This window comes from Chiroxiphia lanceolata, chromosome 15 (genome assembly GCF_009829145.1).
Source record: "Chiroxiphia lanceolata isolate bChiLan1 chromosome 15, bChiLan1.pri, whole genome shotgun sequence".
In the NCBI taxonomy this organism is placed as follows: Eukaryota; Metazoa; Chordata; class Aves; order Passeriformes; family Pipridae; genus Chiroxiphia; species Chiroxiphia lanceolata.
The window spans coordinates 8130842-8146646 of record NC_045651.1 but is presented as its reverse complement, the minus strand read 5'-3'; positions in this window follow the sequence as shown (position 1 = coordinate 8146646).

The window sequence follows — 15805 nt, the reverse complement described above, 5'->3', positions numbered from 1 at the left end:
TGTTTAAAAGATGGCATTACTTTCATGGGAAGGAAAGAGAAACAAATGTGTTTGAAAATACATACAATATTCCAAAACCAGTAGCAGTTGGATTAAGGAACCTATTTAAAAACTCCTTGAACATGGAACATTTACAAGGGCTGTTTTAGTGGTGATACCTGTTATTAATCAAATAAAACATAACACAGTAGGTACTGGTAGGGTTGTTGTTCTCCCCCCAGGTCCTCTGAATGCCCAAATCCATTCATTGCTCCAACTGGTTGCTCAGCTGGGCTGTTACCCCATCCCATTTCAGCTCAGGATGGAGATGCTGTGCTGATCAGGATGAGGATTTCCATTCTACCTTTTTTTTCTGAAATTTCTGTGGAATAAACAAAAGCCCGTCAGGGAAGGGAATTACCATAACACAAGGGCTTAGTCACCATATGTAATAAATCAATCACAGAATGTATCCTAGAAACTGATTTCGAATCATAGGACTTACATGGACACAAGCCCCATTTTGCTAAACTTAAAATATGTTAATAAAACGTCATAGCAATGGATATAACAATAAAGCAAAAGGCAGGGATCTCTGCCCAGGCTTTGGAGTTTAAGGAAGGGTCCGTGCCAGGAGTCAAAGTGCACCGTGTCCCAGGGAGTGAAACACAGTCCACGTCCCAGGGCCAAGTGCAGTGAAGTACAACAGTGCTGTGGACTTGCTTTTTAAAAAAAATTGACTTAATAGAAGCTATGCCAAGTAGGAAATCGGTGTTTCCAAAATATCCATCACCCCTCAGTGAGCTCTAATGGGCCACTGAACTGTAACCTCAGGTGTTTTTCACTGGAGCCACCTGGGCACCAGGAGATGGTCCTTGGAGCATCCTTTGGGCACTGGTGGGTGGTGTGTGAGGTGGTGGGTGAGGGCAGTGTGACTCCTGCCTGTGGGCATCGTCCTGGAGCAGTGTCACCACTGGGTCTGGAGGCAGCACTAGGGGCTTGGTGGGCCAAAATGCCCCACATCACTATCACATAGCACATGGACAAAGTAGGTGGCAGATTGGAGAACAATGGGAAGAAAAACCCATCTTTGACCAGATTTTGTGTTTGTTTTTGTTGTTGCTTTAACCGAAGTGGCCGGAGCGCAGTAATTAAAGGCTGAGTGGCTCTAATTGGAATAGGTTTAAACTCGAGGTCAAAATCCCTTCTGGCACTTCCTCTGCCTAATAACCATCAACAGAAATCAAACAAATCCAACCGGCTCCAGCCCCTAATCTGCGACCAGCAAAGGTCGCGGTGGTGATAAGGGAGCGCGGCAGCCACAGACAGCCCTGAGTGGGAACACGGTCCCATGGGCCCAACAGCCAGTGCTGAGGGTCAGCTGGGACACAATGGGCACATGTTGGTGCTGGGGCATGACTGATGGTGGGGCAGTTCCTGGCTGTGGGTGATGGGTTGCCACTGGTGCTGCCCAGCTGGGGATGGAGGGAGGATGGGACATCTTGCGCATGAGCAAGTGATGCTGGTGCAGCCTGTGGGATGGGTGCTCAGCATCACAATTGCACCAAAATGCCCGCTTTCTTTGAGCAGATGAAGGCACTGAGGCTGTGATGGGGGTTGGAGAAGGAGCTTTTAACAACCCAGTGCTGATTCCTGGGCGCCCGGCGGGTGTTGTGCCCCCCCAGCCCACCCACCGCTGCTGCTTCCTGCCACCGCCGGAGGTCACTGCCCTCGCCAGGTCGCCACTTTAACTGCTTTGCTAATTATGCCCTAAGCTGGACCTTTAAAGTGATCTGGGAGGAGGAAAAAAAAAAAAAAAAGAAAAAAGGAAAGCAAAGGGGCTGCAGATGTGCAACAGCCCCGGGATGCAGCGGGTGTGGGGCCGTCCCTCCCTGCCACATGCTGCCTGTCTGTCGCAATGCCTCCTGTAACTTTTGCCTAAAGATTGTGCCATTTTAGTATTTTTGGGATCTTTGTTCCTGCTCCTCTCTCTGCCATCCCACTCTCACACGTTGTACCGATTCAAGGGGTCTGGGTGGGTTACTGTGCTGTGCCCTGGGTTTCATTTGGAGGGTTTTTTTCCATGCCAAGACAGCCCCTGTGCTGTGGCCGGCTGGAAGTTGGGGCTGCCCCGAGGTTGCCGCAGTGGTCATTTGCCAAACACTCCTGCATGGGATGGACAAACCAGGTCCTGGGCTGGCAGTGAGGCAGCTGCTGCCCCAGCTGCTCCATCGGGGTTGTGACATGTGGCTCCCCCTGTGCAGCATCATCCTGCCCCAAAACAGCTGATCCTGCTGTGGGTGTCAGGGGATGGAGGAGCTGAGGGTGCCCTTCCACTGCCTCTTTGAGGGAGGCTCCGGTGCCAAAAGGAGAACGGTGTGGTGCAGGGGCTGGTGGGCAGCTGCAGATGTGACTCCTGCCACTGGCTTTGACACTTCCAGTGGGAACATGGAGCAGCTAAAAATTCATAGAATCCCAGAATGATTTGGGTTGGAAGGGAAGGGACGTTAAAGCTCATCTTGTTCCACCCCCTACCATGGGCAGGGACACCTTCCACTAGACCAGGTTGTTCCAAGCCACGTCCAACCTCCCTTGAACACTTCCAGGGATGGGATGAAAATGGAAACAGTTTAAGAGTGGTGCTGCCACATGAGGCCATGCAGTGCCATGGGAGACTGTGCCATGCTGCAGGATGCTGTGCCATGCCATGCTATGCCCTGCCATACCATGCTGCAGGATGCCCTAGGAGGCCATGCTGTGTCACAGCTGAAAGGCATCAGCTGCAGCCACTGCACCTGAGCCCCACAGTGCTCCCAGGGCAGCAGCTCTGGCTGGAGCCTGTGGGCAGGTGTGATGTATCTGCAATCACCCCTCCCACAGGGGTGTTCAAAAGCCCTGGCCACAGCTGGGTGTTGTTTGTTCTGGGGCTTCTGTGCTTGCAACAGGTCGTGGGAGCCTTACCTGGGAGAAAACCGTCTCCTCTACGTCCTGCTCCAGGACCCCAACTAAGCTGAAACCTGCATCAGCATCATCCTTTGCCATAGGATGTGCTCCTGGTTCGTGTAAGGACATGCCTGAGTTACTGCTTGATTTCTGCACCTCACACAGAGGTAAGTGAGAGCAACACAAAATCCTCTAGCTGACATGGAACACTGTGAGATTTGTCCCTTCGTGTGGGAGCTGGTTTGGGTGGTGTAGCTTTTGATGGGACTGGACTGGTCCCTCCTCAAACTGGCCCTTGGCTTCAGGGTCAGACCTGGGGCTGGGCACAGGAGAGTAGCAAAGTCTGGAAGGGTAAATTCTCTTCCAGTTTTCAGAGGAGAGAGATAAGTTGGATCTTGCACTGATTAGGTAAAGTGATTTAGTGGAATACGCTGGAGCACTTTTATCAGAGAGTGGGAAGCACATTTCAGGGGATTGTATCCTTGCTGTTCCCTAGGACAAGGAGCTGAGGCACAAGCAGAAGTGCTGGCACAGTGAGGCAGTGACAGTCCCACCTTGTCCAGCCACTGTTTCCATGGCCCAGGACTTACAGGGCATTGGGGTTGGAGAGCAAGGACCCTGGTGCTGTTTGTTGGTGCCAGGGTGGTTTGGTGGTTGGGCAGTGAGCCCTGGACAGGGGCTGCCCAGTCCCAAAGGGGTTACCCGGTTGCCACGGGGCTGCTGCTTGGCATGGGCAGGTGTTTTGGTTTTAAATATCTCCTAGGGGATGGTTTCTCATGATGTGAGATGCAAAACTCTGTACTGGGGCTTTTGGATGAGGTCCTTGTGCTTAATTCCTACATTTTGTGGGTGTTTATGTTGGTGTCATCATCTTGTTGGTTTTAGTTTGTTTAGAGAAAAAGCTCCTGATTTCTTGGAGGAATTTTACAGCCTTCTCAATCAGCAGCTCAAAGGACATAAAGTGGCCCCAAAGCACCCAGGATAAACCTGGGGCCAGGTTGTCTCACAGGGCAGAGATGTGGGGAGCAGGTGGGGGTGGGTGTCAGAGCCCCTTGTCCTTGGCACTGCTGGTTTGTAGACAGGCTTTAATCAGATGATCCAGATCTATCACCCCAAACCTCCCAGCTGGAAACAGGGAGGAAGAAGCACTTTACAGGCCCAAACTTCCTGAAGCTGCTGGGAATGACTCATCCATACTTTAGCAGAGCCTGAGCCAGCTGACAGCAGGAGAGAGCAGGCAGGGCTCTGCTGGGAGGAGGAGGAGGCAGAGAAAGGTTCTTCCTGCTGCCTTTCCCCTCGACCATCTTCTCTTTGGCCCAGCATGTGTCCTCCTCATTGGGACAGGGTTCAGATCCCAGGAGATTTGAAAAGAAAGGACCAAGGGGTTCTTTCACCCCATCTCTCCCAAAATGAGCTGTGGAAGCACAGAAATGCCAAGGGATGCAATTAGGGGAGCTGCTTTTTTTTGGAGATGCAATACTCCTATTAAGCAAGTGCTCTGGTTATGTCTCTGCTAATTGAAGTAAATTGCTTTCTGCCATCAAATTGGGAAGTTCCCCTTCCGATCTTAATGTGAGTTGTGCTTTAGAACATCATTTCCAGTCTTTAGTCTGCTTTTAGTGCTCTCCCTTTAATTAATTCTGTGTATCCTGCTGATTCTTGCCATCCTGCAGCAGTGGTTTGGAGGAGACTGTTGCCTTTTGGAACCATAGGGAACAGGAGGGATTTCTTTGCTGTGCTTTCTTTTTCCCTGTCCCTAGCCTGTGTTCCTGGTGCATGGCTGGGGCAGAGCTGGAATAATTTTGAGGCTGGTTTCACCCAGGCAGTGGTTGGCCATGGGTTCAGTAGGAGGAGAAATATATTTAATCTGGTCCAGCGGAAAATTACTATTCCAGATTAGAAATGAAGACCATGGAGTGGGCATGAGTCACTCTATTTGCTGTGGTCACAGTTTTTCCTCTCATTAATCTTCCCTCCTGTTCTCGCTGCTGTGTTCTGAATGGAAGGGAAGACTGGGAACTGGAATGTCAATGCCATCCCCTCATTCAGTAGTTCTCACTGTCCACAGCTCCTTGGACCTTGCACAACTACCAGGATATTTTCTTTTTAATTCTTTCCATTCTGTAGAGTATCTCAGGGTTGTCCCATGTTTTGCAATAACTGCATTGAAAACCAAGGCCTTATCTACGAGCAAACAAACACCACTTTAATTTAACTAGTGCAAAGCCATGTTTCATGATGTATAGAATGACAGGTTGGCTGGGGCTGGAAGGGACTTTAAATCTCATCTTGTTCCACCCTCATGCCATGGGCAAGGACACCCTCCACTAGACCAGGTTGCTCCGAGCCCCATCCAAACTGGCCTTGGACACTTCCAGGGATGGGGCAGCCACAGCTTCTTTGGGCAACCTGTGCCAGGGCCTCACCACTCTCACAGGGAAGAATTTCTTCCTAACACCTCATCTAAATCTACCTTATTTTCTTTCATTTTAAGGCCATTCCCCTTTCTCTTGTCATTATTAAAGCTGATTTATTTTGGTTAAGTTTAAATTGATTTCTAATGTACATAAAACTTCAGGGGAAACAAGCACATGAAATAACAAAATGCTCAAATGATGCTTGCAGAGTCAGGTGAGCTCTTGGTCTGCTTAGGGAGCAGATTGTGTGAATTGAGGAGTTTTGCTTTGTCCTGAATTTTTAAAGTCTGAAGCTCAATCTGTCCCTGGGACAAGCCCACTGCAGGCATTGGTGCTGAACAGGCACATCCCAGGTTTTTGCTTTCTGTTGTGTTATGAGCAGATTTGGGTCGCTCATGGTGACTTGAATTCCTGTCTCTGTGACCAGGAGTCAGGAGAGAGGAGCCAGTTGTGTTCTGAGCTGTAGCTCTGTACTGTGATGACATGATCAAAACGCTAAGGATCCTGCTTCTTGGGGAAATGCAGGAATCCAAAACATCTGGGCAGTTTGTTTGTGCGTGTGTTGCCTTCCTTCATGCCTTTGTTCATCCCTTCCAATTACTGCTGCTAAGTATAAACTTAAAACAGAGATGATGCTGAGCTTGTGGGGAACATATGGACAAATGGAAAATAAACAGCATGAGGAATTCCTTGCTAATGAGCTCTTGGATGATAAGATACTACCAAAAAAAAGGGAAAAGACAGAGGTCTGAGCTTTGCTTCTGTTGCAGCATGAGAAGAAAATTTCCCTAATGATGCCCAACATCACTTTGATGCTGCACTGCAGCATCTTCCTTATGGTTTACTGGGGCCCCAGCCTGATGGGGACTTGATGGTCTATTGTCCACACTGGATCCATGCTTGGAGGCTCATTCCTGCTGTACTGAGCTTCACAGATGGATATGGGGCATAGCCATGGTCTGCAGCCACCAGCTCTGCTTTGTGATGGAGGGGATGGGGTCACCTCCTCTCTCTAAGGCTGTCCCACCAGTTCCAGCCAGTGGCACTGGCTTTGTACTGACTTTCCATGACCAGCATGTGTGTGTTTCCCTGTTTGGCTTCTCTTGGTACACATGCAATTAATTGCTCCAGCTGAACAACAGGAACCTGGTCCTTCCTCCTCAAGTTCAAGGTTCATGTCTCTTGTTCTTCCTGGCAGAAGAATAGATGTTTCCTTGCACTTGAGGCAAGAGTCACCCTACCAGCTTTGCAGTTTTTGTGGTTAAGAGGCTGCCAGAATTATTTTTGGTGAAAGAGTTTGTGATTAGCAGCTATACTCTCTGCAAGTCAAGGTAGAATCATGGAATCATTTAGGCTGGAAAGGCCCTCTGACATCATAAAGTTCAACTGTTATCCCAGCACTGCCAAGGCCGTGACTAATCCATGTCCCCAAGAGCCACACCTACATATTTTTTTGAACACTTTAGATGTTCATCCCTGATCAGCTTTGGCACCTGGATCTGGCTCTCGGTGCTGCTTAAACTCCTTTGATGTTCTCTAGTGGCCATCAGGAAATCCTGGAGCATCCTGCAGGATAGTGCTTCACCTTGGAGCCTGTATCTTGTTTTTCAGTGCAGTGATTTATACTGACAGATCCTTTGTAAGTTCAAGGAAATGGTATTTTCCATCCAAACACCCCTGGGGACAGTGGAGGGGACAAACAGTGGGGCTGTGTGGGGACCAACCATGTCTGAGTGCATCACCTGGGACTCCTGTGTCCCTGCAGGGTGAGCAGGGACCCTGGCCCTGTTGTGTGCCACTGGCTTAATTCCAGCTCCTTCTGCTGGTGTCCAGACCTTCCATGGCAGGTGGTTATGGACACTGGTGGAGGTGGTTGTCCCTGTGCTGCATGTCCCACCACTCCGCAGGGGATGGCCCAGACACTGCCCACATGCAGAGGGGCTGTGGGACAGTGAGGAAGGGGATTTTACTGTGGGATCAGTGGGTAGGGAATGTAGACAGGGATGCGAGGGGGAATCCAACTACAGGCAGAGAGTTGGGCAGGGAAAGCAGGGTCTTGGGGCATGGCAAGGGAAGACTCAGGCAGCAGGGATCAGGATGGGTGGCACAGCACATGGAAAAGGCAAATCCACTGAAAATATAAGTGAATAAAATAAAAAAGAAATAGAATTTTTATAGATGTGGAAAAATATATATAAAATAACCATAGAAGTATTTCCAAGGAGAGTGGCAGTGCTGGGGAGTTTCTGCCCTGGCAGCTGGTGGGGCACTGTTGGACTGTGCTGGCACTGGTGGGGACTGACTGTGGTTTTGGGGTGGGGGTGTTTATATTTCAAGCTGCTCCTGTGATCCCAAATAGCATGTTCAATAAATGCAGCACTGGACTGCTTCCTTCCAGAGGGCAGAAATGTAGTTGCAAATGCCTCTATCATGCTCATCTCTCTGGCCAAAATGGTATTTAAGCATCAAACCACATGGACCCAAATGAGGTGGCAGGTTTTCCTTCAACTCAAAAACAATTAGTTAAAAATCAAAGAAGCAAACGCATTGTTTGTTACCGGTGTGTGCTTTTTTTTCCAAGGGAAATTGGGATTCTTTAATTGGCTCAGTTGGAGCAAAAAACCCAGATCAAACAGTGAGTGAGCTGGAACAACAAAGGAATGTCCTGGTATTTCTTTTTCCAAGTTTAGAAATGGAAGTCAGGGCAGCTTTGGGATTTGTGGAAATTCCTCTGTGCATTGTTGGGAGGTAGAGGAAGTGGTTTCAAGTTGAGCTACTGGATTCTGCATCGCAAAGCGGGGGCCAGTTTCCACTTGCCCAGCTCCGGTTGTCCTGGCTCTGCCGGTGGCTGCTCTTTGCAGCAAGATGCCTTAAACATTTACCCCTGACCACTGCAAACACCTGTGGGGGGGCTCACTGTGCCCCTGTGCTGGGCTCTGTCATGGCAGCTGGCCTAGGAAAACACATGGAAACATTTTTCCATTCCTGCCGGTATTTCTTTCTTGCAGCTGCTTGGCACAATCACAGTTGGAAAAGGTTGTTTTCAGTCCACTATCAGCTTCTGAAAGAGCTGTTCCCATTTCTATACAAAGCTGTTCATGTATAGATTGCAATTTTAAATTTTGATGCCTATTTCCCACAGCCATCAGGGTAATTTGATAATAAAAAACCTGCAAGACCCACAGGTAGATCATCGGTATATACGAGAGGGAAGAGAAGAGCACTCCTGGTTTAAAGCGCGCGTGCTGTTTGTGTTCCCTTTACAGTAGAGATGTTTTGTTGGCAGTTTTTGGTAGTTTTTGGGGGTTTTTGTTTTTTTGGACAGCACACCCATGCAGCTGGAGGGTAGAGCCTGTTCTCCTCCGGCTGGGCTGGAGTCGAGTGAGGCCGAGAGGCAGGACATGAATGGGATGTTCCGTCCCTGCAGCCTCGGGGTCCCTGGGGGGGGATGTCCCCCTGCTGGGCAGGAAGCGAGAGCCCCATCACTCCTGCCAAGAAAAACCTCTCCAGAACATCCTCTCTGCTCTGCCGAGGCCGGATGGTTTTCACCCCACTGTGGCCCCGCTCTCCCTCACAGCACCGGGGTTATTTTTCAGCAAGGGCCGACCCCAGATTGGGGACGGGGATGGCTCCTGCTGCTCAAGGCTGTGCTGCTGCTCTGTGTTGGTGGGGTTACAGCTGTAACAGCCTCTTGCTGCAGGTAACTGGTGAGATGATGCCCTGGGAAGCAGCTCCTGAAAAGTGACCTCTGATGGGTCACAGTGGCAGGCTGTGGGTCAGGAAGGGGTGATGGCCCCGGCTGTGGGTCAGGAAGGGATGAGCCACAGAAGGTTCAATGGGATGTGCAGGGCTATACTGGAAGGGCCCATTTCACCATCACTGCCCTCACCTCTTAGGCACTCCAGGATGGGAAGGGACAGCCCCAAGCCCTATCACGGGGACCTTTTGCCTTTCCAGGGTCCCGTCACGGTGGTTTCAAAGGCAAGGATAGATCTCAAATGTGCTGAACTGGCTGGGGCTGAAGCTGCAGCATCTGGCTGCCGACATGGGGATGCCCACATGGAGCAACCCTGGCAGCACCACGTTATCCTACCACATATATATGTATATAATCCCCATTTACGTATATATTTTTTCCATGCATGGTTTATCTTTAAAATTCTTTTCTAATTTTTTTGTTCTGGTGTTTTAATGCAGTTCCTTCCTACAGTCACTGAAGTGCTTTGGACGTTAATAGGAAACAGTATCACATTTTTGTGTGTTTTGGGTTATTTGTCTCGGCTTTTATTAGGCTTGTCATGCAAATCATCAGGCAAAAATGTAAAAGAAGAAACTGTGTGTGTGTGTGTGTGTGTGTTTGTACTGGGGACCAAATCCAAGACCCATCAATACATGGTGCAGGGAATTGTTCTTTGTTTTCCAGGGAAATTAGGTCCCGGTATGAGGAAGCCCTCAGGGCGATGAGTGGTACCTATTGTTTTATTCATGGTCTCTGTCAGCACTGCCTTTCCACTGCCTGCCACATGCTCTGGAGGTACTGACATGAGGATGTGTCTGATGCTGCGACTTCGGGACACCGGCGGATCCCAGGGGTCCCACACCAGGGTTTTTCCACTGGGTCTTATGTAAATCTGGGACTTAGTAGCCAGTTTGGCAGGGCCAGCACAGCCTGGAGACATGGCACTGACTTGGATTTCAGGCTGGGTCAAGGATGGGATAACAGCACAAGCTCAACACCCTGGGTGAGGGTCCCCAGCAATGTCACCCTTGTGTCTGTCCCATCCTCTTGCTTGACAAGGAAACAGGAGATGTGTTTTCCGGTGGATGAGTTTCCAGGCACTGAACAACATATGATCAGCTTTGTAGGAAATAAGAAGAAGCAAAGGAAAACTAGAAGAGGAGGAAGAGGGTTGTTTTGTGTATGAGCAGTGCTCCAGCATCCCTGCCTCTGGCTGAGGCAGAAGAGGGAGTGATTTTGTTAGTCCAGCTTAAATGTAGGTGGAGGTGAGAGGAGGTGCTGCTGAGGCTGGTGCTGGGTACCAGGCAGGAGGTGCAGAGCCCCTACCCCAGTGCTGTTCCTATGTCTGATGCATGTGGCCACAGCCAGGACTTCTGAGTGTGGCTGGCTCACCATGGACATGAGTGCTGGGGGCAGTTGGAGTTGGGGGCAGGGTAACAGGATCAGGCTCCCTGACTCAGTTCTCAACTGTGTACAAGTGAATCATATATTGAAATGTGCCTGTTACAGCACCCCAAACCCTCAGCTCCTGGATGCTGAAAAAATTTACTTTGTGGTTTTACTTATCTCTTTAATATTCCTGAGGAAATGGGGAGGTTTCCATAACATTTCCAAATGACTGACATTCTCTGTGAAGCTGAACAGTCCAAGCAGGGTTGCCGGCTCTTGGTTGGATGTGTGTCCATAGCTGCTTGGACTGTTTGGACACCAGTTGGTGCTGAGGCTGCCTCTGTAGACAATGGTACCCACAAAGGAGCTTTACAGTGCAAATAGGAGTGGAAAAAAACTTTGAGAAAGTTGTTCCCTTTATGCCAAGAATGATTCAATCTGAATAGGAAAATCCATCTCCAGGTCCCTGTCTTGCATAGACACCATTTTCTCTTTGGGTGTGCCCACGAGATGCTCTGCTCCTGTTGCAGCCACTTGCAGCAGTACGAAGTAGCTGTAAAATCCTTCTTTGGTTCCACTCCATCTCTGAGATTTTTAGTCCTGAATTCTCTTTTTTGTTGGTGTTTTTAGCTTTGTTGGCAGCAGGATCCCTGCCTGTCCCCTGGCTTGGGGCTGCTCCGACAGGGAGAGGTTATTGGTGCTGAAAGGGGCTGCTGAGACATGTCCTCTAGTTAGTGCAAACATAAAATTACAACACTTGCAGCTGACATTTCAGGGTTTTTAACTCCCTTGTTTCTTCCAAAGTATGTAATTTTGGGGGTAGCCTTTTTGTTGTAGTATAATCATTATTATAATAATTTTATTTCCAATGCTTGTGGTGTGGAAACCAAGGAATCCAGAGGGAGCAAGAGAAGTGTTTTCTGAGCTGACAGAAGGGATCATGTGCACTGATCAGTGCCCATGTCAGTGGAGGTGTGTTGCTGAGCACTCCCAACACCTTCCACTAGACCGGGTTGCTCCGAGCTCCATCCAACCTGACCTTGAACACTTCCAGGGAAGCATCCACAGCTTCTCTGGGCAACCTGTGCCAGTGTCTCATGACTCTCACAGGGAAGAATTTCTTCCTGATCTTACAATCCTATTTTTAAATCTACATGTGAAGTTGGTACTGAGAGTCCCTAAATGTGCCCATGTGTTTAGCCAGTGTTTTACTTGCAACTTGAATGAGCTGTTCGAGGCTGACCCTGGTTTGAGTGAGCCTGGGTGGCTTCTCTTGAAGCTGTCTGAGATCCTGTTTTGTGAGGTTTTCACATAAAAATCCCCAAAAGCTAGCTGTTCCTGGTTCCAGTTTGTGCATTCCAGTTTTAACCAGGAAGCACAGGCTGAGCATCCTTCCCTCAGGATACAAAAAGTGTTTGCACGGGCTCTGCCTGACTGAGATGTGATGGTCTTTCCTTCTGGGAACACGTGGGTGCTTGAGCACCTGCCCTGCACAAGGGTGGGACTGTTCCCTCTTGCAACCCCCCAGCAGGGAAATCTCACCTCTGAAGTCAGAGCACAACTCAGGGTGATCGAAGTATCACAGAATGGTTTGTGTTGGAAGGGACCTTAAAAAATCCTCCAGCTCCACCCCCCTGCCACGGACAGGGACACCTTCCACTACATGATGATGGTGGTCATGAAGGTGTGATGCAGTGGTTGGCATCCCATCATGGTGGGCCAGCCTGGGTGGAGCAGGACAGGCATTCTGGGAGAGGTTAAAAATGCTAAGATTAAAAAAAAAATAGACTTAAGAAAGAAAATCTCCATTTGCTGAAGGGAGAAAGGAAGAAGGATGGGGAGAAGCTGTTTGTTAATAATAAAGAATGAGCTTTTACAAAGACCTTGTGTCCAAAGCTCTTTAACTTTTCCTGGCATTTCCCATCCATTCCATTGTTAAGCCCTTTGCTGTCGGAAAACAGCGCCGGGCCAAGGCGCTCGATGATCTCATCGCCAAGGCTTCTGCAGTCGCCTCTGTTTACGCGCCTTGCAGCATTTGCTCCTCAGATTTGCTTTCCTACTTTGAAGAAAAAAAATAAGAAGGCAAAAGAAAAAGAAAAAAAAAAAAAGATCTTTCATTTGTGCAGCGGCTCCCTCTGCCCCCAGTGCTGGGCTGTGAGGAAAATAGCACCTCCGTGGTTTTCAAGGAGAGGATGGACCACAGCGGATTCCCACAATTTATAAGAGGAGGCAGGAAGGCCTTAGTGACTCATAAACACTAAGAGATTCTGTGTATGAGTTTCTCTTTGTTGTTTGTTATCCTTAATTTCATGGTTTTCCTTCTTTTGAGCATGTTTGTGTATTTTAGACGATGCCATCATTTTGTCAGGACACTTTGTGTGTGGTTCCCACACAGGAGCAGCGTTGTCTGCCTGACGGCTGGGCTCAGAAAAATAAAAAAGCAGCCAGTGGAAAGCCTTCAGGGCTCCCTTTGGTGCCACATCCTGACATGTGGATCATGGGACAGCAAGGATGGGCAGGAGGGATGTTTCCCTGGTGTGTGTCAGTTGTTGCTTTGCATGGAAGAAGGTCAGGACCTCATGAATGGAAGCAGCTCCTAAGGTTGCACTCGAAGTTTCCCAGCTGAACGACCCTAAATCCATCACCATGTGGTGCTGGGAGGGTCAGGGCACTGTGGCCAATGTGACCTGGGCATTGAACTGCCCCTCCTAGAATGGCTGTGCTCCATCCTGGCTCCTGCTGCTGCCCTGTGGGCTCTCGGCCCTGATTCTCTGAAAGTTGAGTGCATCTCCATGTGCTGGCTGTCCCAACAAAGGCAGGACAGTCTCCTAATTTATTTAAAGGCAATTATTCATCAGAGAGATGAGTTTCTCTTGAGCAAGGAGGTCTTTAGTGCTTTGTATGGATCCTTGTGTTGTGGGGTGCATCCTATTTACATGAAGTGCCATTTCCCTTTTCCCCTTGTTGTCCCACCAAAACCTCCCCCTCTTCTGCTATTGCACTGGGTATGAGTTGGTACCTGTTCTTTGCCTCAGAGGTAGAGGGGGTTTAATCCTGCTGGGAAGCCAACGTGTTATTAGACACACAGAAACTCCTTTTCAGACAAGGCATTTCATTCATGTAAGGTAATTCCAATTAGTCACAGAACCATAGAATGGTTTGGGTTGGAAGGGACCTTCAAGATCATCCATTTCCATACTCCCTGCTATGGGCAGGGACACCTTCCACTACACCAGGTTGCTCCAAGTCCTGTCCAACCTGGACTTTTAAACTGATGAAGTGATGTAGCCATCAGCTGTTAGAATCTGAGTGGGGATGGTTGGATCCCTGTGTGCCAGGAGCAGTCCTTGGATGTTGGTGTGTCCCTGTGTATGCTGTGATCTCAAAGCCCTCTTCCTGCTCCCCTCTGGATTTGGGGACAATAACAATGCAGCTGTTTAAATATGCTTAAAAATTCAGAAACACACAAGTAAGCACTAAACTTTCCCAAGGTGGCTGAGTAATCTTGTTTGCTTTAGCATTTTAGTCCCCCAATTACCCAAGCGAAGGATATTGCCTCTCTAAACAGAGTTCAAAAAGCCCAAGAATTTTTTATAAATAGCTCACATCCTCTTGATAACAACCCGGCTGCTATTTATTGCCCACTTCCCCTCAGACAGACAGGTCGGAGGATTTAAAATCTCACTTCCCATGAAATACAGAGGAACTTGGTTTTTCAGGTTCCTACAATTGTTTGTCATTCTGGGTTTCCTTTGCAGTTTACAGTGTTCAGCCAGGCTCACCCTGAAAAGGAGATGACTGAGGGATCATTAGGGATCATTAGGATATATTGTTGCCTCCCTGGAGTTCTAAACTACATTTTGCACTCCCATCTTTGGGACCTGAAGGAAAACCCATTGCTTCCCAGCAGCACGGGATCCTTCCAAGCAATATTTTTTTATCTCCACGCCTCAGTGAGCACTCTCTGGCCTTATTTTACACCCTCACCTCCTATTCACTCTGATAATGTGCAGCCAAATTCTCTCCTGCTTGAGAGCAGGTGAGTCCTGCTTCCTGATGCAACCTGACTCTGTTGAGGAGAGGGTGCTGTGGGCAGCAGGTGTCTTGCTGGGGGCACCCTGGTAAGGTGGAAATTTTCCTGTTCATAACTCATTGTAACTCAGTCCCACCTGGCTTAGGCATGAGTCTTCTGCTGTGCTTCAGTCACTCTGAATTTGGGGAATCATAGAATGGTTTGGGTAGGGGGAGACCTTAAAGGCCATCTAGTTTCAGCCCCCAGTATGCCTGAAGGTTTCTTAGCAGTGGATATACAGACACTCATGTAAAGGAAGAAATAAATATGGTTGAATTCCCAGGGATGATTACAGGAATATCAGGGGAGCTGGTTTGTGCCAGCCTTGAAGTTATTTGCGACAGAGTGTCAACGTGATGAGGCTGCTGCTGAGGGAAGGGGCAGATGGGGAAAACAGAATCCTCATCCTCAAACACAAGAGATGATAAAAATTTAGCTTTGGTGGGGCCCCAGACATGTTAGACCACAGAACCCTGTGGGGTTGAAAGTGGAGGTTCTGTGCTAATAGCTCACCCTCTCCATGAAAAGCGATTATGCAGCCTAAGAGTTGGACTTCATGATCCTTGTGTGTCCCTTCCAACTCAGCATATTCTGTGATTCTGTGATATCCTGTACCAACAGGGATGGATTTTTTACTTATATATTCATGTTTCAGCATCTCTTTGGACAAAACAACTCCACTGAAGGGGCAACATAAACCATTTCCTTCCCAGCTCAGAGCAGGATGTTTCTTGCTGGAGGATTTTGCTGCTCTGCACGTGTTTGGAGGCTCCAGTGCTGTAACAGGAGTGAAGGGATGTGGTGCAGAACGTCCCAGTTTCGTGCTCCGAGAATATTGTGTTTGTGATTAGGAAAACCCAGTTACATAATGGCATCCCATAATCACAAACATACCTGGCACTGAGCAGAATGGGGTTGTATGATTTATTCATAAGAGTTTCTTCATGCACAAACTTCTATTTATTCCCCTGTTGTAAGGGGAGAGAAATGTCAATGGAAGCTGCAATGGTGTGACATAAACGGGGAGCACAGGGGTCAGCCTTCCCTCTATTCAGGGATACTGAGAAATAAATTTTTTTAGGCTTTTTATGGAGAAATTCAGGGACCTTTATGCTTAGGAGCACAAATCCTCCTTGGGTTTGCAGAGGCCAGCTGGACTGGGAAAGGAAAAGGAGATGCCAGGGAGATGCCTGCCCTGGCCAGTCTCTCACTCCTGGCAGAGGTTGGTGGGGCAAGGGGTCTGGCACAGTGAACAAAAACCTTAGA